The following is a 24286-nucleotide window of genomic DNA, read 5'->3' on the forward strand; positions in this document are numbered from 1 at the left end:
ACGGTGGCTGTGGAGCCGCTACGTCTTTCAGTATTTTTACATATGGCTCGTCTACGCCCAGATTCCGTAATGCCTCCATGACTGCTTACGTTTCGACTGAATCAAATGCTCTCTCGTAATCAATGAAAGCTATATATAAGGATTGGCTATATTCCGGACATTTCTCTATCACCTTACTGATAGTGTGATTGTGGTCTATTGTTGAGTATCCTTTACGGAATCTTTGCTGGTCCTTTGTTTGACAGAAGTCTAAAGTGCTGCTGATTCTATTTTCGATTACCTTAGTAAATACTTTGTCGGCAACTGACTTTAAGCTGATCGGTTCATAATTTTTCAAGTCTTTAGCGTGCCCTTTCTAATGGATTATGATTATTTTAGCATTCTTCGATGATTCCGGTAGGCTCGAGGTCATGAGGCATTGCGTATACAAGGTGGACCGTTTTTCTAGACCAATGTGCCCACCATCCTTCAACATATCTGCTGTTACCTGATCCTCCCCAGCTGCCTTCCCCCTTTGCATAGCTCCCAGAGCTTTCTTTACTTCTTCAGGCGTTACCTGTGGAATTTCAAATTCCTCTAGACTATTCTCTCTTCCATTATCGTCGGGGGTGCCACTGGTACTCTATAAATATGTATTGAACTCCTCAGCCACGTGAAATATCTCACCCATATTTGTAATGATATTGCCGGCTTTGTCTCTTAACGCATACGTCTGATTCTAGCCTATTGCTTGTTTCGTCTTCACTGCTTTTAGGCGTCCTCCGTTCCTGAGAGCATGTTCAATATTATCCATATTATACTTCCTTATGTCAGCTGTCTTACGCTTGTTGATTAACTTCGAAAGTTCTGCCAGTGCTATTCATGCTGTAGGGTTAGAGGCTTTCATACATTGGCGTTTCTTGATCAGATCCTTCGCCTCCTGCGATAGCTTACTGGCATTCTGTCGAGCGGAGTTACCAACGACTTCTATTGCACATCCCTAATGATGTCCATAAGATTATCGTTCTTATCTTCAACACTAAGGTCCTCTTCCTGAGTTAAAGCCGAATACCTTTTCTCTAGATTGATATGGAATTCCTCTATTCTCGTTCTTACCGCTAACTCATTGATCGGCTTCTTATGTACCAGTTTCTTCTGTTCCCTCCTCAAGTCTAGGCTAATTTGAGTTCGTGCCATCCTATGGTCACTGCAGCCACCCTCGCCGAGCACGTCCACATCTTGTATGATGCCAGGGTTAGCGCAGAGTATAAGGTCTATTTCATTTCTAGACTCGCCATTCGGGCTCTTCCACGTCCACTTTCGGCTATTCCGCTTGCAGAAGAAAGTATTCATTATCTGCATATTATTCTGTTCTCAAGCCCTACTGATAACTCTCCCCTGCTATTCCTAGAGCCCATGCCCCTACTGCCTTGACTCCAGCCTGCTACTTTGGCATTGAGGTCGCCCATCAGTACAATGTATATTGTGTTGACTTCACCCATCGCCGATTTGACGTCTTCATAGAAGCTTTCGACATCCTGGTCATCATGACTGGATGTAGGGGTGTACACCTGTTCGACCGGGCAGGGCCGGGGGTTTGATTGTTGTGTTCATATAGGAGGTTGTGGCGAAGTACTGCACCAGGGTGACCAATCCTGCTCTGGTGAGGGAGTGCGTTACTGGTTTGTCACCGGGATCAAGCCGCATTCCAGGCGTGTTTCTGCAATTTTATCAACAGGCGGATTTTTTTTTAATCCGGTGGAAAATTGCGCGGCGCCTGGATTCGAACCACGGTCCTCTTGCACGCGAGGCAGATGCTCTACCTCTACGCCACCGCTGCATCCCTCAGCTGTACATTATTCCTCAGCTGTACATTAAAACGTTCTCGCCCTGCGCTCACGTCGACTGCCTGTCACGCGAATTCAAAAAACCGAGAACGCTCATCACATGAAATGAACGTTATCTATGAAATAGGGGACACTGCGCGCTATTCCGTAAAGCTGTCCTAACATTCTTATTACAATTCTGCAATCAGTGCTTCACGACAGATCGAAAATTTTTTGCCTCTCCTCCACTTCAAATGTCTGCCATGCTACATCACAAAACTGCTATACCTGTCCACCTGTATGACGTGTATACACTGATTATGCAGGAACAGACGAAAGAAATGGAATTGTTTCTCATTCGGCGCGTTTTCGCCATTAGCCCTCCGCTATTGGTCAAAAGATTTCGGGCTGCGCCCACTTCGCCTGTCTCTCTCGTGATATCGTGAAACCCATAGAAATTATTGCGTTAAACTGTTGGAAACGCGTTAAAGATGTATTAATATTCCCAACAAAAAAGATTTCTTTTTCTGAATAGCCGGAGACTGCCCCGTTCCGATAAGAATAGAATATGGCTCCGCGCTAATCGCTGAGGCACATGCTATTCGCGCCCGCCGGAGAGCATGGATTTATTTGCGTGTAATATAGCTTTTTTGCGTGGCAGTATAACGTTATTCATTTGGGCAGGTATACGACGTCACTCTGTCAACTCTTCTTTGTTGAGAATTCGTTTTAGCCGTATTCTTAACTTTCTGTTGCACACCACCGCGATGTCTGACCAGCCACCGCAAGCTAAGGAAGGGGAAGCGGACCAATTGCCAATGTCGGCACCGCCCTCCTATTCTGGTTATCTATTTTCATTGCGCTTGCTCGACCCCATCGAAACCCTCTCCACTTGAGCATCCACCTCGCATCATGTCAGCCAATTTCATAAGAAAAACCGCTCAATGTAGGCAACTTTATTCATTTTGAAAGGAAACAAAAGTGAACTGCTATAAATGAGGAGAGCCTTTGATTGGGCTGTTCAGATAACGCTGGGGGTCACCGTCCGATCCTTGCATCGGTGGTTACGTAAACTTGATGTCAGGAGATTTCAATTAAAGCGGATTCGAATGGTTTGCAATTATGCTTAACGAAACTGAATATTTTCGGAACAGCTGGAGGGCTGCCTTGTTCTGAAAGGTATAGAAGATGGCGGCCCTTCAATTGCTCTAGGCCGTGCCTACTCTGATCTTCCAGCGAGAATGAATTTCTTGGCCTATACAAGACGATTTTTGGCGTGTCAATATAATATACTAAGCCCTTCTAGAATACATTACTCTTCCAGCTTCTTTTTGTTGATCACTCGTTTTAGCGGTGTTTTTAGGTCCCTGCTGCACTTCGCCACAATTTTCGACCAGCCATCGCGAAGCTTAGAAAAGGGAAGCCGACCATTAGCAGACGCTGGCAATCCCTCCTCTTCCTTCACACGGTCTCGTCTGTTTGTCGCACTAGCTCTGCCCAACCGACACGTTCGCAACTTTTGGCTGCTGGGCTCTTGTCTGCCAATTTGATAATAAGAATCGGTCAAGGTTGGCAAAGTTATTCGCTTTGAAAGCCAACGAAGGTGATATTCTGTAAACAGAAGCTCGTTTGATGGGATTGTTAAAACAATGCTACCGCTCGCCGCTTTATGCTTGAGTTGCCGGTTACGGAAGTTTGACGTTAGTAGAGTGAAGTAAAATAAGAATGGAATAGTATTACGCCATATGGCCACACATTTTTCTCAGGAATGTCGTAATGGAAACAATATCTGTAATGAAAGGATCCGCGTCCCCGCGGTTCAAAACATTCTCTGGCCGGCGACGCATACGCGTTATGCTTATCTGGGGTAAGTGCGGGTGGTTCACCTTCGGAGTGGCAGAGTATAGATTAATTGCCCTGCGAGAAGCAGAACTGCATAGTTGTACAGCCCGTGAGCCAAGTGCACGCCTCATGCAGGCATAACAGCAGCGACAATAAACATACAAACAAAAGAAAGGAAGGCTGATAGGCACGGACAACCTGCGTCTGTCAGTTTTCCTTTCCTTTGTGTGTTTTTGGCGCTGTTGTTATGGCTACAATCAGTGACCAACTGGCCCAAAAACTCGTTGCAAACGCCTCGTGTATGCTTAACACGAGTTTTATCACACCGCAAAGTCCAACACCTGGATGCTCTTGTTCGCTCACTCTTAACTTACCAGCGTTTGAATTAGCAAAATTGTGGCAAGAAGTCTAGCAAGTGATTCCCGACTGCAGCCATCTTATGCAATACCTAAGCTCAGTCCGGCCCAACTTTTTAGCGTGAGCTGCAGCTGGGAACAGGAAGCCGTGGCAAGTGCAGTTCGTAGCAGTATTATAAGGAGCTAAACCGAGATCGGTTGAACTCACTTTGGTTCACTATAACATTCAGCCTGTCAAGATTATAGCCTCAACCACAGAGTATTAATGGCAAGAGGGCAGGCTGAATGCATTTCCAGTGGCACCATTGAGATTTCCACGTTTTCTACTTTTCTCGAAGACCATTTTAGCGAAGTTTGCCAATGTCCTGGATATACAACATAATATACAACAATGCTGTCCGAGGCCGTCACAACGCCCGTATAATTTGCCTAGCCGAGTTCCCGGCCGCCTGCACACGCGAGAATTCTGGAGCTACAAGGCCACAGCAGCTGAAATTGTTCTATGTTGGTTTATTATCGCGGATAAATCAAAGAAGTTTTTAGGCTTGTACGGCCCTCTGGACTGTACAGGTTGGCGATAAGGTAGCCTCGCCACCTACGGAATTATCTGACTGAGCTATGTCGAATGCTCTGTCGCCATAGTCGTACGTTCGAATCCTTCTAAAAGCTTCCTTTTTTTTTTAAATTTGACGATGGTGAGATTGAATTTCGGCTCATCCAGCGCACATGTGAAAGCTTGGATTGACGCCTGACACCGGCAAAAGGTGCCGAGAGAGAGTGGGGCTATACTTCTCCAGGTACAACGCAAAATTAGAACGGCCCACTTAAATTGAACAAAGACACTCCCTCACCAGAATAGGAATTGGCCACCCTGTCGCAGTATTCGGCCGCTACCTTCCTGATGTACCCTGCAATCTACCCATGGGCCTCAGTCCCCAGCCGCTGCAGAGCATTTGCCCGAGGCGGCGGTCTGACTTGTAACGCAGAAGAGGGAGCTAAGCAACTCAGAGTCCGGACAGGCTGCCAATGAAAACTGACCCTGTAAACCTTCACCAGCCGAACTCTGACGAATGCGGCTAGTTTAGAAGGACTTCTTGAGGAACTATCAGACACTGTCTGGGATATCATCGGACTTAATGATATTAGAAGAACTAGTGAGGATTATACATTGCTGAACAATGGCCATGTCCTCTGCTATAGAGGTCTCCCAGATAAAAAGCAATGCGGGATGGGGTTCCTAATCCATAAAAAAAAGCGGACAAGACTGCCGAATTCTACAGCATTAATGAGAGGGTAGCAGTAGTCGTTATCAAACCTAATAAGAAGTATAGATTAAAAGTAGTATAAGCCTACGCTCCAACATGCAGTCACGATGATGAGGAAGTAGATTAGTTTTATGAAGATGTTGAATTAGCGGTAAGAAAAGTGCAAGCGCAGTATACTGTAATAATGCGCGATTTCATTGCAAACGTGAGGAAGGAGCAGGCTGGTGAACAAGTAATTGGGAACTACGGCGTCGACTCTACGAATGCTAGAGGAGAGATGCTGGTAGAATTCGCAACGGAGCAAGCTTCGCATAATGTAAACATTTTTCAGGAAGCGTAGCAACGGCAAGTGTTCCTGAAAAAACCCTAATGATGAAACAAGAAATGAAATTGATTTCATACTTTCTGCCGATCCCAGTATAGTGCAGGACGTAGGAGTGATAGATGGGAAAAAGTGCAGTGATCATAGGCTAGTGAGGGCTAGGATTCACCTCAATTTGAAAAGAGAAAGAGTAAAATTGGTCAAGAAAAAACCGGCCAACCTGAGGCAGTAAGGGTAAAAGTAGACGAGTTCAGGCTGGTACTTGACAACAAATATGCAGCCTTGGAAGAGAGAGACGAAGATGACATAGAGGTAATGAATGAAACTGCAACTAGGCTGAATTCAGAGACAGCAATTAAAGTAGAAGGCAAGGCACCAAGTCAACCAGTGGGCAAGCTCTCCCAAGTAACAGAAGACCTAATAAAGAAACGACAAAGAATGAATTAGTCCTACTCAAGAGATAAAATATAATTCGCAGAGTTGTCAAAACTGATTAACAAGGCGAAAATAAGTGATATTGGAAACTACAAATTGAGAAAGACTGAAGAAGCCGTAAAAATGGACCCAGCCTGAAATCAGTGAGAAGGAAACTTGGGATAGGATGAACGAAGATGTATGCACTGAAAGATAAGCAGAGTAATGTCATCAGTAATCTCTAAGATATAGTAAAAGAGCTGAAGAATGCTATACTGACCTGTACAGTACCCAGAGGAGTCAGGATGCCTCCATTAGAAACAGTAACGAACAGTATACAGAAACTCCTCCTATAACTAGCAGTGAGGTCAAAAGGAGCTTGCAAGACATGAAACGATGAAGAGCGGCCGGATGAAATGGAATAAGAATCGAGTTAATCAAAGGTGCAGGAGACATAATGCTTCAAAAACTAGCAGCTCTATCTACGAAGTGTCTATCGACTGCAGGGGTACCCAAAAACGGGAAGAATGCAAAAATTACACTAATCCACAGAAAGAGAGACGGTAAAGAATTGTAAAACTATGGGCCCATTAGCTTACTCTATGTAATATGTAAGATATTCCCGAAAATAATGTCTAATAGAATAAGGGCAACACCAGACTTTTGTCAAAGGGAACAGGTGGGCTTGCGGAAGGGACACTCTACAATGGATCACATCTATCTCATTAATCAGGTAAACGAGAAATCTGCAGAGTACCATACACCTCTCTACATGACTTTCATAGATTACGAAAATGCATCGATTCAATAGAGATAGCAGTAGTAATAGAGGCATAGCGTGATTAACGAGTACAGACCGTTTACGTAAGTATCTTGAAAATATATGCAGAGATTCCACAGCTGCCTTAATTCTGCAAAAGAAAGTTAAAAATAAACTTATAAATAAAAGGGTCAGACAAAAATACAAAATCTCTCCAATGCTATTCAATGCATTCGTGGAAGAAATATTCAGGGCATTAAACTGGGAAGACTTATGAGTAAGAATCGATGACGAATACCTGAGCAGCCTTCGGTTTGCCGATGAGATCGCTCTATTCAGCAGCACTGCAGACGTGTTACAACAAATGATTGAGGACCTTAACAGAGAGAGTGTAAGAGTGCGGTCGAATATTAATATGCAGAAAACAAATATAATGACGAATAGATTGGAAAGGGAAATAGAGTTCAGTATCGCCAGTCGGACTTAAGAGTCTGTGGAGTATGTTTACCTAGGCCAACGAATTACAGGGGACCCTGATTATGTGAAGGAAATCCATAGAAGAATAAGAATGGGTTGGATCGCATACAGCTGACATTGTCAGCTCCTGGCTGAGGTGTACAATCAGTGCATTTTATCGGTGCTGACATATGGTGCAGAGACTTGGAGACTGACAAGTAAGCTTGAGACCAGGTTAACGAGCTCGCAAAGAGCGATGGAACCATGAATACTAGGCATAATCTTAAGAGGAAACAAGAGAGTGGTTTGGATGAAAGAACAAACAGGTATAGCGAATATTCTAATTGACATTAAGGGGAAAATATGGAGCTGGGCAGGTCATGTTATCTGCAGGTTAGATAACCGTTGAATCATTAGGGTTACAGAATGGGTGCCAAGAGAAGGTAAACGGAGTCGAGGATGGCAGAAGACTAAGTAGAGCGATGAAATTAGGAAATTCGCGGGTGTTAATCGTCTACACAGCGCATCCAATCTTTGTAAATACAATGAACCAACTTGCCCAACAACGCATTCTGCTAAAATAGGTCGCCACCGCTGCTTGCTGCTTGCTTGCTTTGCTTGCTTTGCTTGCTTTGCTTGCTTTGCTTGCTTTGCTTGCTTTGCTTACTTGCTTTGCTTGCTTGCTTTGCTTGCTTGCTTTGCTTGGCTTTGCTTTGCTTTGCTTGCTTACTTGCTTGCTTGCTTGCTTACTTGCTTGCTTGCTTGCTTGCTTGCTTGCTTGCTTTGCTTTGCTTGCTTGCTTGCTTTGCTTGCTTGCTTCTTTTTCTTCTTCCTCTTTATGATTATGAATATGCGTACTCCTAGTCGCCGGAAGCGAGTTCCTTTGAGTACAGAGGGGTGGTGCAACAGCTTTTCCGCCAACCACATAACTTCTGCTTACAGCTATCCTCGTCCATTCGCTCGTCTTCCGGTCCCTCGAAAGTGCCATAGCCGGCGTAGAAAAAGTCGTTGCCGTTCATGCACGTCGTGTGTCGCAAAATGTGGTTGCTGACACGTTCGTATCTTGCATGAGAATCTTTCACTTTCACAGTCAGGCTCGCTGAAGGCCCCCTGACCACCCATTTAGGAAATGGCAACTGCTAATAAAAGCTGCGTGAACCGTACGTCTTCGTCATAGATCGTGTCGCAACGAATTTTGTGCCCGCTGTAGAGATATATTACCTACGACGCGAATATATGGCAGCCCTATGGGTAATGTTCCTGAAATGCTGTATTTACAGGACAGGATTTACGAAACCGTGCGGAAACAGCAATTCGTATCAGCAATACAAGTACGCGCATCAGCCAGTGGGTGGTCCACAACCCATTGTGGTTTCGGTCAATTCAGTAAAGAGGTCCTTACGTGCAATTACACTTTATTGTTAGCCATGGTGCCTATCAGAATACTGCCATTTAGGATTATCATGTACTCGTACATTGTCGTCTGTGCTGCCTCAGTAGTTCATTTTGCTGTTTCTGTGGACCATTTCAGTGCTTTATTAAGAGAGATCTCTCCTCGACTCCCTGCCCAGATGGCTGCCGTTGCGTCAGCCTCCAATTTAAGCACGGGGAATTGACTGGAGAAGGAAATTGCTTTCGAGAAATTTGGAGCAATCAGACAAAATAAACCAGCTTCAACGGCTTTAAAACAAGGTAAGACGGCTAATTTAGGACAGTGGTGATGTCTTATATTCTGATCTCGAGTGTAATGCGGAATACTACACCAAGTAATGTAGAAGATTCCAAAAGAAACTTTGAAGAATGCAGACGCTTGACGTACTTCCTCAGTAAGGTATCTCCGAAGCTCTTTCTCATTATTACTACGGGCATCCAAACAACGATTTTTGCAGTTGAATACAACCATTCTAAGAAAACAATATTTAAAAACAAGCAACATACGACTATTGAATATTCCGAATTTCTATAATTTAAAGCAAAAGATTGTGCAGAGTAAGCTATGAAAAAAGAGGGTCATTCACATATATTACACTACGCAAGTCACTAGGCTTAGGCAACGGGTTCTGAAAACCGGCTTTCTGCAGCGCAATCCTACAAGACATAAAAGACCGCAAACGAGGCCATCTGCGTCATTTGTGTTTATTTATGCGTTGTTTGTTTGCACTGAACTAACTCAGTTTTAAGAACAGTGTACGATGTAACCCACGAATAAATACTTTTGTGCCAGTTCAGTTCGGTCAAGACTTCTCACCGTTATTTCAGACTCAATAATCTAATAATTGTGAAAATTCAACTACGACCATATCTCATACACTGTGACAATATCAATAATGAACACAAACGAATAGGACGTGACCAGGCGCAGGTAGTATTGTTTGGTGTTCGTTGAAGGAGCTAAAGGAAATATGACACCTATGCACCTAGTTTTGGAGCAATGAAATCATGTTGAGATTGTCCCAGCAAATACACTGTTTTCCCAAATAAATACAACGAATTCGTATGCTGCCTAAGCTATGACATGTTTTCTCAACGGCTAGTATATGTGTATAAAAGTGATCTGCTCCAAATGTTCGTTCAAAAAACGTAATATCTGCGCAACTATCGTAGTTTCCCTGCGCAATAATAATGCAGCAGGATATTGACCAGCATCAACCTTTCCCCTTAAGCACTGGAGGAAATGTCAGTTAAGTATTGTAGCGAAAGTAATGTTGACAACATCTAATAGTTATTCTGTATTTGGATATCATTGCAATAGTAACGCGTATTTAATTTATGTTAGATGTTTGAATACTTGTGCAATTTTAACTGCTATGTAAAATAACAAGACTTCGTTTTCAGTACTCTTCTTTTTTTGCTTAGGAAATGTGCGGGGTTCATACTTTCAACATAGTTTTGGTAAGAAGGAGGGAGGGGGTTGAAAACAGCATACTACGCGTAATAATTCGTCATCGGCTGAGCTGTATATAAAGCCCTTGATTGTCTCAACTAAATGAGGGGATGATTCATAATTTCATCATAGTTTTGGCAAGTTCTAACGCATGAAACCTGACTTCAGCCTGGCAGTTGTATGGCATGTGCTAAGCCTTGTCTGCCATCCTCCTATTGTATTTCACTTGAAAGAGGAACTTATTGACGATGCAGTAATGGCGAGGCACCTTTGGATGGCACTAAAATATACCCGGCTGCATAAGTGCAAGTCTTAGATTTTGACAGAATGTTATAGTCAAAATGTCATTCACTTCAAATAATACTTCCAAACTACCCAACATAGTGGCCCAATACTTAGGGCTCTTTGCTGTGGAGCAAGTTCTAAACAGAATGTAAACACAAAATTCACTTATCTGTAACTGCGCAGCAAAACCAGATATTTTTGCTTTCTGAACTACAGCTGTTAACGTCAAAGCACTTAAGCCAAAAATTGCTATACGTGAACTTAGTTTTACCGAACTATAGAATTTTTACAAGAGTTCTTCTAAGAGCTTTGCTCTGAATTGGTGGTATATTGCAGAATGGGGAAAATTGTATCAGTTTCCCTGCTGTGTACAATATCTCAATGAGGGCAAGGAAGCAAATTTCGAGGTTTCTTTTTTCTGCTTAGCTAAAAAGGTCTCATCTATCACGCTTTATTAATATTGCCATTTGCAATAAGTTTTTGAACTCTGCTAATGGTGTAATTACAATCTGCTCTTGGCAGTCAGTCAATTGTAACTAATTCTGCCAAACGCAGCGCACGTCATCAAACTCGGTGCAGTAAATTCCGAGCAAAATAGTAACTCTTTTCTCATCTGTTAAGGTAAAACACTTCGAGATAAATCCTCCTCTTAAAGACGCACCGGTACGTTCGACACGTTGGGTCTAGAGATGGCGTGAGTGGACTCGCCCATCAAGAGAGATGGACCCTGAATCGAGCACACCACTTGGACCACGGCCGATCGTGCATTGAGCATATTCACTCCATTGTATAAGGTCGTAGCATTCCAACTAGCTGTACCACAAATGAAGTATGCGCGCTATTTAAGGTGTCAGTAAATGTCTATTGGCTATTAAAGCGAATCTTTCTTGACCCCTTCTCCTGGCTTTTCGCCCTCGCGCATACCGCTAGGTTTCTTGCAACACCACCAGATGGCGCTCGCCTCCGCGCAACCGGGGCACCACCACCGCGGCAGCATTTCACAGTTTATGCGTATGGCTAGGGCGGTGCTTGCTTTCCGATGAGACAAAAACGCAGCTGCTGGGCTGTGAAGGTCACGTCTTGGGCTGCGATAGTGTAAACATTACATTCGTCCATAGGTTAGCACTTGTAGTTGAGGTCTGAGCAGCGTGCTGGCGACGTATGCAGAAGGAGCTCGTAAACAAGCGCCACCAAAATGGCTCCCAAGCGTGCACTCAGCGTTGATGACACACAGGCCTGAAAGAAGTGTCGCGCGCAGCAGAAGCGTCTTCGCTACGCAGCGAAACGTCATGTAGAACGCGAATGTATGTATTCACTGTATGCATACGATTGTAAAAAAATATATAAATTACATGCATGCAATGATAAAAATGATTGAAATTACATGCATCCCCAAAATTAAATTAAAGTTTAGCATTCCTGCCACGACGCGATGTGCCATATAAGGGAATGGTAATACACAACCCACTCGGACATTATGAACAATGATGCACGACATCGCCTCAAGCAAACACGCCTGCCTGTGTGTTCCGCGAACTACGCAGACAAACACCAGTAGTGCCCGCAATGTAAGGTTTCACATCAACTCACCGCTCTCGTATTGCACTAAACGCTGAGAAATTACACATTCGCCGCCAACAACCCAGCTACATGTGATATATGTACCCTAGTGACCATTACAATGGGTCCTCATTACAGCTTCCGTGATTTGTTTCATTCGATATTTATTAGCTGCACCGGCGGTGTTATGCGTAAGATTGTGTTCATTCGCTTGCGTTATTGTATGCTAGCAAATAAAAAGCACGAGCTGCATGCTTAGCGAGCAAAAAGAATGCGCAATGTCACTTTTGGCCTTGTAGATAACTGCTGTATGGAAGCTAAGCTCATAGTTAAAAATGAAATAACATGTAGATAAGAAACTCTGGAGAGCAAGTAAATAACAGAAGGGGGGAGGGGCCTCGAGAACAGCATACTGCGCGAAATACTTCGCGATCGGCTGAGCTTTATATATACAAATTGAGGGGATTTGCAATGAATGAATTACATAGATTGTGTAATACTTTGTATTATACCTTCACCTTCGTTGGCCTTTTCTTAGGTAAGCTGCGGTCCACATATATGTGTACAGGTGTGGTTAAACTTGAAATTGCTCATTTTTTTTCACCAGTGTCTGTACATTACCTCGTCCAGGCATGCTTCTTAATTTTTCTAGATCATTGAATGTCATAGTTTAAGAACATGCCCACCTCATAAGATGCCGGCATTTTTCGCGTGATGTTGCTTCGTAATCTTGGAACGAGCCATTGATGATCCCACCGAAAAATTCATGTGTTTGAATGCGCAAATGACAAGTTGATGGCACTCAAAGGCACTAATTTGGCCAGAAAACGGGGCAAAGTGCTTACTTCAAAGGAAATTTCAACTAAGAAGTTGTAGTGAAATATGCTCGTCGTTCATCATGCAGAATTGATGAACACTAAGTGAGTGGCTCTGGACTGATGTCCTTTTTATCACACGCACTAAACCTACAAATGAAATTTTCATTTCTTTTGTCTCTCTCCGCGTAGTCTTGATGTGTCGAGCGTCATGATGTCGTCAGGCACCAGTCGACCATCCGCACCGTACGACGTACTATTATTGTTAGGTTAAGAATTAACTTTGCCGTTGACGTCCAAAATGATGAAATAATTCACCCAATTTCTAGCAGTTGGCTTTCGCATATTAATTATTCTTGGTTCATAACAGCTAGGGCACTTCGTATATAGCCTCTCTCATCGAGTACCTTCCAACTACGTACACTAACATCCCCATAATCTTCAAAAACTACTGGTGTAGTGCAGAAATTCCTTTCCAACGAACTCTGCGCGGCTATCTTGAACAGTCTTTTTACAAATGTGAGGCAGCTTTAAGTCCTTATCTTTATTTAGCACCTCATCCGTCCACGTCAAAGCGCAATCAACCGTAATGAGACCCATGAAGATCCTCGCTCCTTATGAACCTTATCCATTCATTCACTGCTTATATGTCTGTGTTGCGCGGCGCGAATTGCGTGGGTCCTCAGAAATCGGTGGCATTTTGTCCAGTGAAGGAACGCCACAACGGAAGCCGCATCCCAGGGCTATGTGGCGGGGTACGCAATCAATTTCAGGAAAATCTGGATTTTCCTAGTGCCTAAAAGACTCCTAGTCGGCTGTAGATGTGGTGATAAAGGTAAAAGTAGAGTTCTGATGTATTCACCGTCTGCAAGCGTGGGCCTTTAGACCAGTGGTAAGACATTGGACTTCTAAGCGTGGGACAGTAGGTTCTAAATTCACCCCCACCCACTTTTCCTTTCGGGCTTATTCTGTTTTTTTACATTATTTTCTTAAAGCGATTCGTCTTACGCGACAGACGGATGGATGGACGGGCGGATATCCTCGTTGGGTAGGCGTAGTAATGCTTACGCAAAGAAAAGTGCTGCGCATGACAGGGAAAGCTCAGTTATTGAAAAATGAAGCATCGTATGACGGGATGAAACCTAGCGGCCTCAGCACAACATCTCGATGCTCTAATCGCACGCGTGTACTTCTTTCACGTTAACGGCAACAAGCTACTTCAAGCAACTGACGCGTGCTCCCGAGCCACTGTCTCGTCTTTTGTCGCTACAGATCGCGAACGCTGTTATACAGCACCTTCTCTGACACCGGCCCACATTCACCAGCAGTTAGCTTCTAGCAGCGAAGGATATGTACAAGCTGTGAGATGCTGTACGAACATTATTTTTGGTCAAGTTTATCATGTTTCATATTTTCGTTGGAGTATGAATGGCATCATCATTTTAACATGCACCAGATGTGACATAGACAAGTACGTACTGCTGTATAACACTTAGTGACAGATCACATCAGTATCCATGTTTGCCTCAATAAAGCCCGTTGAGTACCTTTGCAGAAACCGACATTTGGCAAGTATATGTTCGGATCGAACGAGCGCACTAGAAATCATGGCTGCCACACGATTGTCTTCAACCTGGCCGTCATCGTGATGCTCTCGTTAGAAACTCGTGCACTCGCGTCAGGAACACAACTTCATTTACAAAAGCACGTTAGTCCACCTGGTGACGCTCTAGGTGGTGGTGGTGATAAACTTTATTGAAACGGGGAAGGGTAAAGGGGGACGTGGCTGAGGGTTTGGGCTCAAGTAAGGCCCTGGGCCTGTTTGGCCTTCTCCGCCCAATTCACCAGTTCAAGCTGTCGGTCGGCATATATATATATATATATATATATATATGATGCTGTTTTACGCAGCGTCCACACATATGATCAAGTGCAGTTTTGTGAAGGCGAGCGTATGAAGGCTCCATCAGAGTTCATATTGATACGCGTACACTGTTGGCTTTATTCGGGGAACGCTCTTCATCGACTAAATACGGTTACAAAGACACAGCAAAGCGCAAAAGATGCATGTTTGTATCAAAATATTTCGGAATGTGGTCGCCAAAGCTCTATTGTAATAATGAACGGTGAACTATGTGAGGCCCGACGGTGGTCTTGTTTTGTTGCTCTAATAAGTATGTTGCTAGTAACGAAGACAATGTTTAACCGGTGTAGGTTATCTATAGCCTTCCTGAACACTTATTTATTTAAGCGTTCTAGATTTTTATACAGTCGTCATCCGCAACGTTTGCCGGAGTCCTAAAGCAACTGCACGAGGCAGCAAACTAGGTTAAAAGAAAGGAATGTCAACGCGAAGGCGTGGCGAATCTATCCTGCTCGGGAATTAAATTGAAAAGTTGAAAATAATTACTAAACCTCCACATTTCCCTATTTTCTTGTGCCCTACATTCGTGTTTGTCCTCTTGAGCAAGGGACTTTGTTTATATTTGATGAAAATAAAAGGCAGCTTATGTGGAACGCGTAGGAAAATTTTGAAGTGTTATCAACACCGTAAACTTTGCAATAAATTACGTAACCAAGAACTCCAGACTAATATTAGTGTGTTGTAAAAGCAACGAAAAATAAATTAGCCCGCAGCTCTGGGCTAACCAGAAGAGCCACCAAAGCAAAATTTTGTGAACATACAGGAAATGATTTGTCCAATGTGTATACCAAGTAATGTGCTTGTGGATTCAATACCGCCTTTAATGAAATCCCTTCATTCTGCGCTTGACAAATTTAAGTGCTGATTCTACGCTGTTTCCTATTGTTTCTAGGAAACTGGACATTGCCTGTATATTTAGCTAAATTGAGGTGCAATTTATGAGTTACGCGTAAGCAAAATTCAAAGGGGTAGGGTAAATAAGGGCTTGTGCAATAAATTGCATATTGAATAGCTTCTGAGCGTATGTTATAAAGTATGCGATTTTATTACGGGGGACAGAAAGTCTCATTGTGCCTGACCATAATAAACATATTTAGTCGGATAAGCCAGCACTTACTTTTCTCGTAAGTCTTTTGCTGAACTACAGCAACACACATTGATAAAATTTCCGAAGCTTTTCTGCCCAACATTTGCTTACCATTTGCTGCACGGCTTCGCTAATAATTCGGAGAAGATCATCATTACCTCGTACGTGCTCACTTCTGTTTCTTTCTCCTTTTTTTTGCAAATTACAGGCCCTCCTTTCCACCAAGAAAGGAAAGTAAAATTAAGTGCCGGAAGACGCCTCTGCAGCACGAACATCCCGACGCACACGAACACACGCACGCCGGGACATACATGCTCGCCCGCTTAAGCACACAAAAGCAAAAGAAAAAAAATATATGTTTCACTTAGACGCGCTAGATCTTTAAGGAATTTCACCCTGCACAGTTCTCCACAACGGAAAAGCATTCGTTTAAGGATGACGAGAGTCACGCACGCAAATGCGAAGAAAGTCGAGGGAGTGCTCAACGCAGCGTGAGTTCTTAAAAATGTGCGCAGAACTCGACCTTAGCTCAAACCAAAATAAGTATTTTGGGGAACGAGCCTACTGCTAGACAATAAAGTCTTCGAATCACAGCGTTATTTTGTTTTGTAGTACTCTCTATTAAGGCTAAAACTCTTAAAACTTTAAATTATGGGCTTCTACGTGCCAAAATGACGATACGATTATGAGCGACGGCATAGTGGGGGACTCCGGAAATGTGGACCACGTGGGGTTCTGTAACGTAAAGCTAAGTAAGTAGACGGGTGTTTTCACATTTCGACCTCATCGAAATGCGGCCGTCGTGGCCGGGTTTCAATCCCGCGACCTCGTGCTTAGCAGCCCAAGACCATAGCCACTAAGCAACTACGGCGGGTTTAGGAAAGACTTGAGCGGCTCGTTGCAATGGGTCATAGGCGAAAAAGCGAAGTCTAGTCAAGTGATGCAAAATATATGATGCAAAAAATATCATCATGAGGAATGCCTTATAGGCCCGTAAGCAAGCAGCGATGCAATGGCTGAATATGAATGAAGAAACGAAAGGAGGTATGATAGCAACAACAAAAGAAAGAACAAAGACAGAAAGAATGCAAAAAAGAAAAAGAGAAGGAATGGAAGAAAGAAGGAAAAAAAGAAAAAGACGGAGAGAAAGAAATAACAAACGAAAGAACGTTTAGGTAGTGCATTTGAGTAGATCGACCTACAGCGCCATACGTTTACTTCACACTAGGGCTCCTTATGTCTTGAGGAAAGTCCGACCCCTCCGATCGCTTAAGAGATAACCACGTGTGCAGCGAGCTTTCGTCTTCACGTGTGACGGGAGTGTAACATACTACCGCCATATTGAACTTCGGGCTTCGATCGCACATTAAAAAAAAACAATCACCGACGATTACTATACTCCCTAATGCGAATTTTGAGCGCTGCTATTTATGTGTTTTCAATTAGGGGTTTTCAAAGAATGAATGGCGTGGTCCTCTCAGCGTTGGCGCTGAGTATCTGCTCGAGCAGCTCGTTTAGAAACAGCGGCAGACGAAGAATTTCCGCCCGTTGCGCCGGTAGTTGTTGAGAAAGAAAGCGTGAACACCGGAACCCCGTGGCTCGCGCCGAGCTCATTCTCCAGCGACGACGACGCATGCGAAGTAGCGCCTACGCAGTGTGTCCGCAGCCCCCGCAAGCGCATTTTTATGCGAAGCATATTAACGTAGGTTTCGGGCCTTCGCGCGACGCCCGGCGGTGGCCACCATTGACCTTCAAGTGACCTTCAAGTAGGTCACGTGACATGACGTCACGTGATGACGTCACACCGGCTGCAGATGGGGCCTCATATCGCGCCGTCGGTCGCCTCCCGGCGGTGGCCACCATTGACCTTCAAGTGACCTTCAAGCAGGTCACGTGACATGACGTCACGTGATGACGTCACACCGGCTGCAGATGGGGCCTCATATCGCGCCGTCGGTCGCCTCCCGGCGGTGGCCACCATTGACCCTGAAGTGAGATCACATGATGTGACGTCACGTGATGACGTCACACCGGCTGCAGATGGGGCCTCATATCGCGCCGTCGGACGTCGCCCGGCGGAGGCCTCCACGCTTCGGTTCGCGCCGTCGTGCGCGCCCGCCGTCGCGTCAGTCTCTGTGCCCGCAACCGCGCCAGCGTCTTTGCGCCGGGCGTGTATGCGGTCACGATGCCTCCAAACGCTAAGGATACGCTAAGGTTAAGCCCAGTGGATGCTTCGCATCCACTGGGCTTAACCTTGATAAGCCTCCAATTTTTTTCCATATACGGCGCAGGTGGACGAGCTCGCCACATGCCTAGTTCCGCCGTAGAGCACGTCTCCTGCAGCACCGCCTTTCGCCGTACTCTCCGCCTCCGCTTTCCTACTCGTGCTATTTTCGCTCTCACCGTCTTGGATCCCCCACTGCGAACGGCGTTCGCGCTTTCGTGCTTCACTGCGCTTGTTTGCTCCCTTACGCCGAGGACGCCGAGGAACGCCGAAGAACGCCTTTCATAGAGACATTGTACTATTAAATATAGCACAACATTCGTATTAATCGCACTTGTGATTGCAGTACTGATTTGAATGGGTGTAGAAAGCTGAATATGTGACAATCTCCGGCCATGAGCCATGTCTAATACATGCGGAATTCAATTTTTTTTATTTCAGTAACCAAATCAAAGAAGACAGATCGTTGCGTGTTTTGTTCCTAATAACACTTGGAAAAAAAAATATAGGCGAAATCATCGATTCATATATGCACAGTGTAAAGGAGAGAACAGAGACAACGCCCGTTGTTAGATAAGCTGTTAGATATGGAGCTGTTTCCTGCGCCTACTTCGAGTTCTCCCAGATCTCATCGAATCGCAGCACAACTAATTGAGAAGCGCAGAAACGCGGAAAGCACATTCCAGAGGAGCGCTCGAGCAAACAAGTTGAAGGCCACAAGTTCACGTGCAAACAAGTTCGTACGCCGCCGGTAGCTATTCACTGCTTGACTCTTCCAGAAACCGAGGGGATAGCCCGGCATTGTTGGAAGTAACGTGGGTCCCAAACGAAGACGGCGGTATTGTGCCGGGACGGCCTGACGGCGGTAATGCGCCGTGACAGCCGTACGGCTGTGATGTACCGGGAAGGCCTGGCAGCGTCGCACCGGTCGCCTTTGAAGAAGGCATTTGCCACCACAGCGGGGCCGTACCACCGGGAGTAGGTGCGCCCTCGGACAATGGAGCCCAAGCGTCCCCCTTCTCCGCCTTTGAAGAACGCATTGCAAGTCAGCAAGGCAAGACCGCGGGGAGCCGCCGGGTGTGACACCACCGCACGGGTGCCTACCATTGGCCGAAGGTGGCATCATCTTAGCGGGCTCTCCCATTGGCCGAACATGACGAGACTTCCAGTCCTCGAAGGGTTTGAAAGAAGCATTCCAGAGATACCAGAGCATTCCCGGATTCACCTCTCTCGAACTGCTTGCGACGGGCCGCAGCGTCCGAGTTGCTGCCGGCCCGTAATGACTGTACGACTGTTCATTGACGTCTCTCTGTATATAACGTAAAATAAACCTCCCAAGTTTTTCATCCCGAAGTCCATCCTCAACCCCTACACCGTTCCCTGGGCCGGCTGTTGTGTTCTCTCCTTTGTCTTCTCATAAAGCACCCACCTTGGGAGCACGCGAGGCAAAGTTCATTTTGTCTTCACATTCGGCAACGCTGCAAGTTTCCGGCACTGTTGGAACCGCCCAATTTGTCTAAGGAATGCGGTCGTCATTGGTGAGCCGTGAAGCACAGAGAAAGAAATTCAACAAGAGGGGACACTGGGCAAAAACTGGCAACAGGAAACACGTCACGGCTAGTGTTAATCCCATTCGTTAGTTGACGCGAGCATCGGAAAAAAAATGTCAAATGTAGTTACATACAACGTTTTACATTTATTTATTCTTTCCCGTTAAAACTAAAAAGTTTTGGGTATAAATGAACCTATACTTCGCGATTTATTTTTCTTGCGTTACATGGCAAGAAGCTAACGACACGCCAGGCGCGACGTATTCATGCGTCGGTGCGACGTATGCATGCGTCGTGTGCCATCCACACCACCTAAGCCAGCGAGGCCGTTTGCACATGTGAAGTTCGCCTGTTCAGCAATCCATTTTTTTTTTTGGGTGTAGAGCGTTTATTGGGCTCGTGTTGTTTTCTTGCGTTGCTTCTGCACTACGACACGGTGCCACGACATAATTGGACTGCGGCAAGGGGACAAATTTTATCGGACAGTCTGCGACGTATTTGAAGCAATTTCGGCTTTTACGGCCCGGAACTTTGACTTGTGACGCAGTTAGCAAAAAACAGCTCGGCCCTCGTGGCGTGATTAATTTGAGTTAACTAGTGGTACTGGGAGATGTTTCCGACGCTTAGCATGAGCCCTAACATTATTATAAGTTATTTCGGTAGTTTTGGGCGCGTTCGCCGCACCGGGCTATGTGACCACGTTAACGAAAAGCACCTCGGCCGTGGGACGCAGTTTCGCGTGTACTGCATCTTACCGGGACAAGTTTTGGAACTCTCTCTGACCCACAGCTTTATTGTAACAAATTTTGTTACTTTCTGGGGTACTTTTCTTTCACAGTGGCCACGCCTGGCGTTGGGACGGAATTAGCGAAAAGCAGCTCGTCTTGGTGCCACAGTTAGTTTCGCGTGTACTAAATGCCCCTAGGACAACTTCATGATGCATACACTCACCCTCAAAATTATTGTAATTAGTTTCGTTACTTCTGGGGTTATTGTTGAGGCACACTCGCCGCGCCTGGGGTTGTGACGCATCAAAAAAGCAAGCCGGTCGTGGTGACGGTTACACTGTAAAAACAGTTGCGCCCTTTGTGGTGTGTATTTGCTACACAACAATGATCATCATCTGTCTTGCCCGCGTTTCCTTTCTTTAACACGGCGAGCCCGGCACTACGAAGTCACGAATGACATGCTCGTAATTAGCATGACACAGCATTCTCGACAGGAAAGTAACGAGCGCAGCGTTTTAAAGAATGGAAATGCGGGCAGGACAGATGACGATTATCGCTGTGTGGCAAATACACTCTTAAAACGGTTGCACCCTTTAGGGTGTATATTTGTCCCACAACAATAGTCGTCATCTGCCTTGCTTGCGTTTCCTTTCTTGAAACTCGGCGCTCGCTACTTGCTGCGTGACACTGATAACGCGCATGCCGTTCGTGACTGGGAAGTACCGGGCTCGCAGCGTTAAAGAAAGGAAACGGGGGCAAGACAGATGACGATTATCGTTGTGGGACAAGATACGCCCCAAAGGGTGTAAATTTTTTCTAAGAGTGTATACACTCTTAAAACGGTTGCACCCTTTGCGGTGTATATTTGTCCCACAACAATAATCGTCATCTGCCTTGCTTGCGTTTCCTTTTCTGAAAACTCGGCGCTCGCTACTTTCCTGTCGAGAATGCTGCGTCACACTGACAACGCGCATGCCGTTCGTGACTGGGAAGTACCGGGCTCGCCGCGTTAAAGAAAGGAAACGCGGGCAAGACAGATGACGATTATTGTTGTGGGACAAGATACGCCCCAAAGAGTGTAAATTTTTCTAAGAGTGTACAAACCGAGAGGTGTAAATTAGAGTGTAAGCCAATCTACACCCTTGGGGGTGTATATCTGCCACACAACGATAATCGCCATCTGTCTTGCTTGCGTTTCATTCCTTGTAAGCGCTGCGCTCGCTACTTTCCTGTCGAGAATGCTCTGTCATGCTGATATTGGGCAAACCGTTCGTCACAAGGAAGTACTGGGCTCGCCGCGCCAAAGAAAAGAAATGCGGACAACACAGATGACTATTGTTGCGTGGCAAAAGGTGTAATTTTGCTGAAGAGTATAGTGTAGTTTGGCGTGTACTGGGAATCTTGGACAAATTTGTGACGCTTTCTATGGCCCCGCAACATACGTCATATTTTGGTACTCATGCTTGCCGAACACGCGACCAACGATTGCCAAGAGTGATAACACTGCAGTACGTTGCTTGCCCTTGCAGCACGCGCATAAGATAACGCCGAGGAGCTCAAAAACCAAGAACTCTAAAATGATGTCTCTTGAACGGCTGACAACAGGACTTGCACCTACGCATTTGTCTTTAGTGCGAGTACAAGGCATTCTGCTAGCGTCTAGCATGGTCAAGCTGAGAGACAGTGTTGCGGCCACTTCTGTATGTAGCGTACTATCGCCATGTATGTAAAAGCCATTTAGGTTTTTTTTTTTTTTTTGTAATGTCGCCTGTTCACCCCTTTCGCACGTTTCCTCGTTACACGCAGTATTACTGTAAGGTCTAAATACCAAAATGACACATGCTTGCAATGGACTTTTTTCAGCTGGTGTCCGGTGGAGCTTCGTACGAGAACTACTGCTGCTTACCTGGTGCGACAACGCTGGATGAACCCACAAGAAGCCCGGAACGACCATGTATATAGGGCGAAGTAAACATTTCCTCGTTTACTAAGTGCACGGCGTCTACTTTGTGAAATTTCACGTGGTACAGATTCGATGGAAATTGAAAAGATCGTTGAAATTAATTTAACTAAAGTCGTAATCATTTAACACTGCGCGCGATTGAGCAGCCGAAGTAAAAAAAAGCTGTAGCGCTGGCGGCATAGCGCGTGCCAGCTAGCGTTCAAAACGCGCGCGCCCGAACGCGAAACCGGAAGGAGTTAATTCCATCTTGGGGCGTTAGTCAATTCGGTTGTTGAGCTCTAAGAGAGTGTCCGCTCTTGTTGAATCTCTTATGCGCACAATGCGAAACTAGCTTCTCTGAGTGGCGGCATTGACTGTAGCGGACTGGCCGCCTTTCCTGCCGACGATTATACCGCAGCTGATGGGCTGCTGCCATAGTTGTACGATGAACAGCTGCTCTGCTCAGCTGTCGCTTGCGTCCTAGAGAAAAGAATACAACAAGACCGGACACTCCCATAAAGCCCAGCGGCCCAATTGACTGCAGCGCACCAAGCTGCGGGCGCGAATGCCTGAACACACTACTGGTTTCGGTTGTGTGCGCGCGCGTTTTGAATGCTAGCTGGTCCGCGTCACGCGGCTGCGGTGGTTTTTTTTTTGTTTGGTTTTTTGTTTCATTTGCTTCAACAGCTCGACTGCGCGTGGTATTCGAGCGAAGTCGTTCAAGTAGAATTGATTGCGAACAATCTTTACAAGCCTCCATCAAGTAAATGCCACGTGCGGTTTGATAGAGCCGCAAGACGCCTTGTGAAATGTTTTTTTTTTTATTTTATATAAATGATCGTTGCGGGCTTTTTGTGCATTCATCCAACGTAGTAGCACCAGGTAAGCAGCAGTAGTTCCCGTAGGGTGCTCCGCCAGACGACGTCAGCCGAAAAAAATTTGTAACAAGCACGTGTCATTTAGGTATTAACATCAAAGAATAATGCCGATAAAGGCGAAGCGTGAGAATGTGGTGAATAGGTGGCATTACAAAACAAAAGCAATTCGCTTTTACGCAGACTACGTAGAAAATACCCGACTGATCCCAAACAATACCGTACATACCACGAAAATATATTTCCGAGCATTCCCCTCTTCCCGGGCCTTATTTCCTGCAACTTAATAGCACGAATACACGGCCTAGGGCGCGTTTCCATAGCTTGGCTACAACCTACGCGGCAGTACGCTACGAATACACAGACGTGGCCACAACACAGGCTCTCAACCAGATCATGCTGGACGCTCGCAGAATTCCTTCCACTCACACTCAAGACAAATGCGTGGGTGGAAAGCCCGTCTTCATCCGTTCAGAAGGCAGAAATTTCGAGTTACTATAGTTCCTGACGTTTGAGCTCTTTGGCGTTATCTTTTGCGCGTTCTGCTGGCGCAAGCAACACGCTCCCGTGTTATCATTCTTCGCAATTGCTCGTCGCGTTTTCGACAACCGTGAGCACCGATTGAAGACGAATTTTTTCGGGACCATAAGAATTGTCACAAACTTGTCTTAGTACGGTTCAGTAAGCACCAAACTAACTCAGCACGGCTGAGCTGCTCTTCGCTGCGTCACGACAGGCGCGGCGAGCGTACCTCATAAGTAATAAAAATGTACCGAAAATAATTTTCAAGAATGTTGGGCGTCAGAGAAAGCGCCATGAACTTGCGGCGCAATAAAGCACGAAACTTAACTGCACACCAAGGCCGAGCTGCTTTTCGCTGAGCGTGTCACAGCGCCAGTCGCGCCCACTGAGCTTCCAAAAGTACTTCAATAACTACGGAAATAAGTTAAAATAATATTGGGGCTCGTAGAAAGCGTCGCAAACATCTCCCAGTACGATTCATTAATTGAAATAAGTGCGCCATGACGACCGCGCTGTTTTTTGTTAACTGCTTGACAAGTGTAGCTTAAGTGCCGTGCCGTAAACCGCTTGAAATGCGCCGCAGACTGCCGAACAAAGTTTCTCACCTTGCCGTACTCCAATAGTGCAGTGGGGCCATGTCGAAGTTCAGAAGGAACGCAAGAATTCGCCG

General features: G+C 45.4%; 1 long non-coding RNA gene across 3 annotated transcripts in view; it reads left to right on the forward strand.

Moving 5' to 3' along the window:
* Positions 1-24286, forward strand: part of LOC126544278 (uncharacterized) — a 73546-nt gene that overhangs the window by 21981 nt on the left and 27279 nt on the right. Inside the window, exons 4-5 of one of the 3 annotated variants that reach the window (XR_008608470.2) lie at positions 8752-8912; positions 11011-11262. This is a non-coding gene — a long non-coding RNA (uncharacterized lncRNA). Of the gene's footprint in view, positions 1-8751; positions 8913-11010; positions 11263-15983; positions 16375-24286 lie in introns of those variants that run through there. The other 2 variants (XR_007602115.3, XR_011893017.1) reach the window with 2 other exon arrangements.

Source organism: Dermacentor andersoni, chromosome 3 (genome assembly GCF_023375885.2).
Source record: "Dermacentor andersoni chromosome 3, qqDerAnde1_hic_scaffold, whole genome shotgun sequence".
NCBI lineage: Eukaryota > Metazoa > Arthropoda > Arachnida > Ixodida > Ixodidae > Dermacentor > Dermacentor andersoni.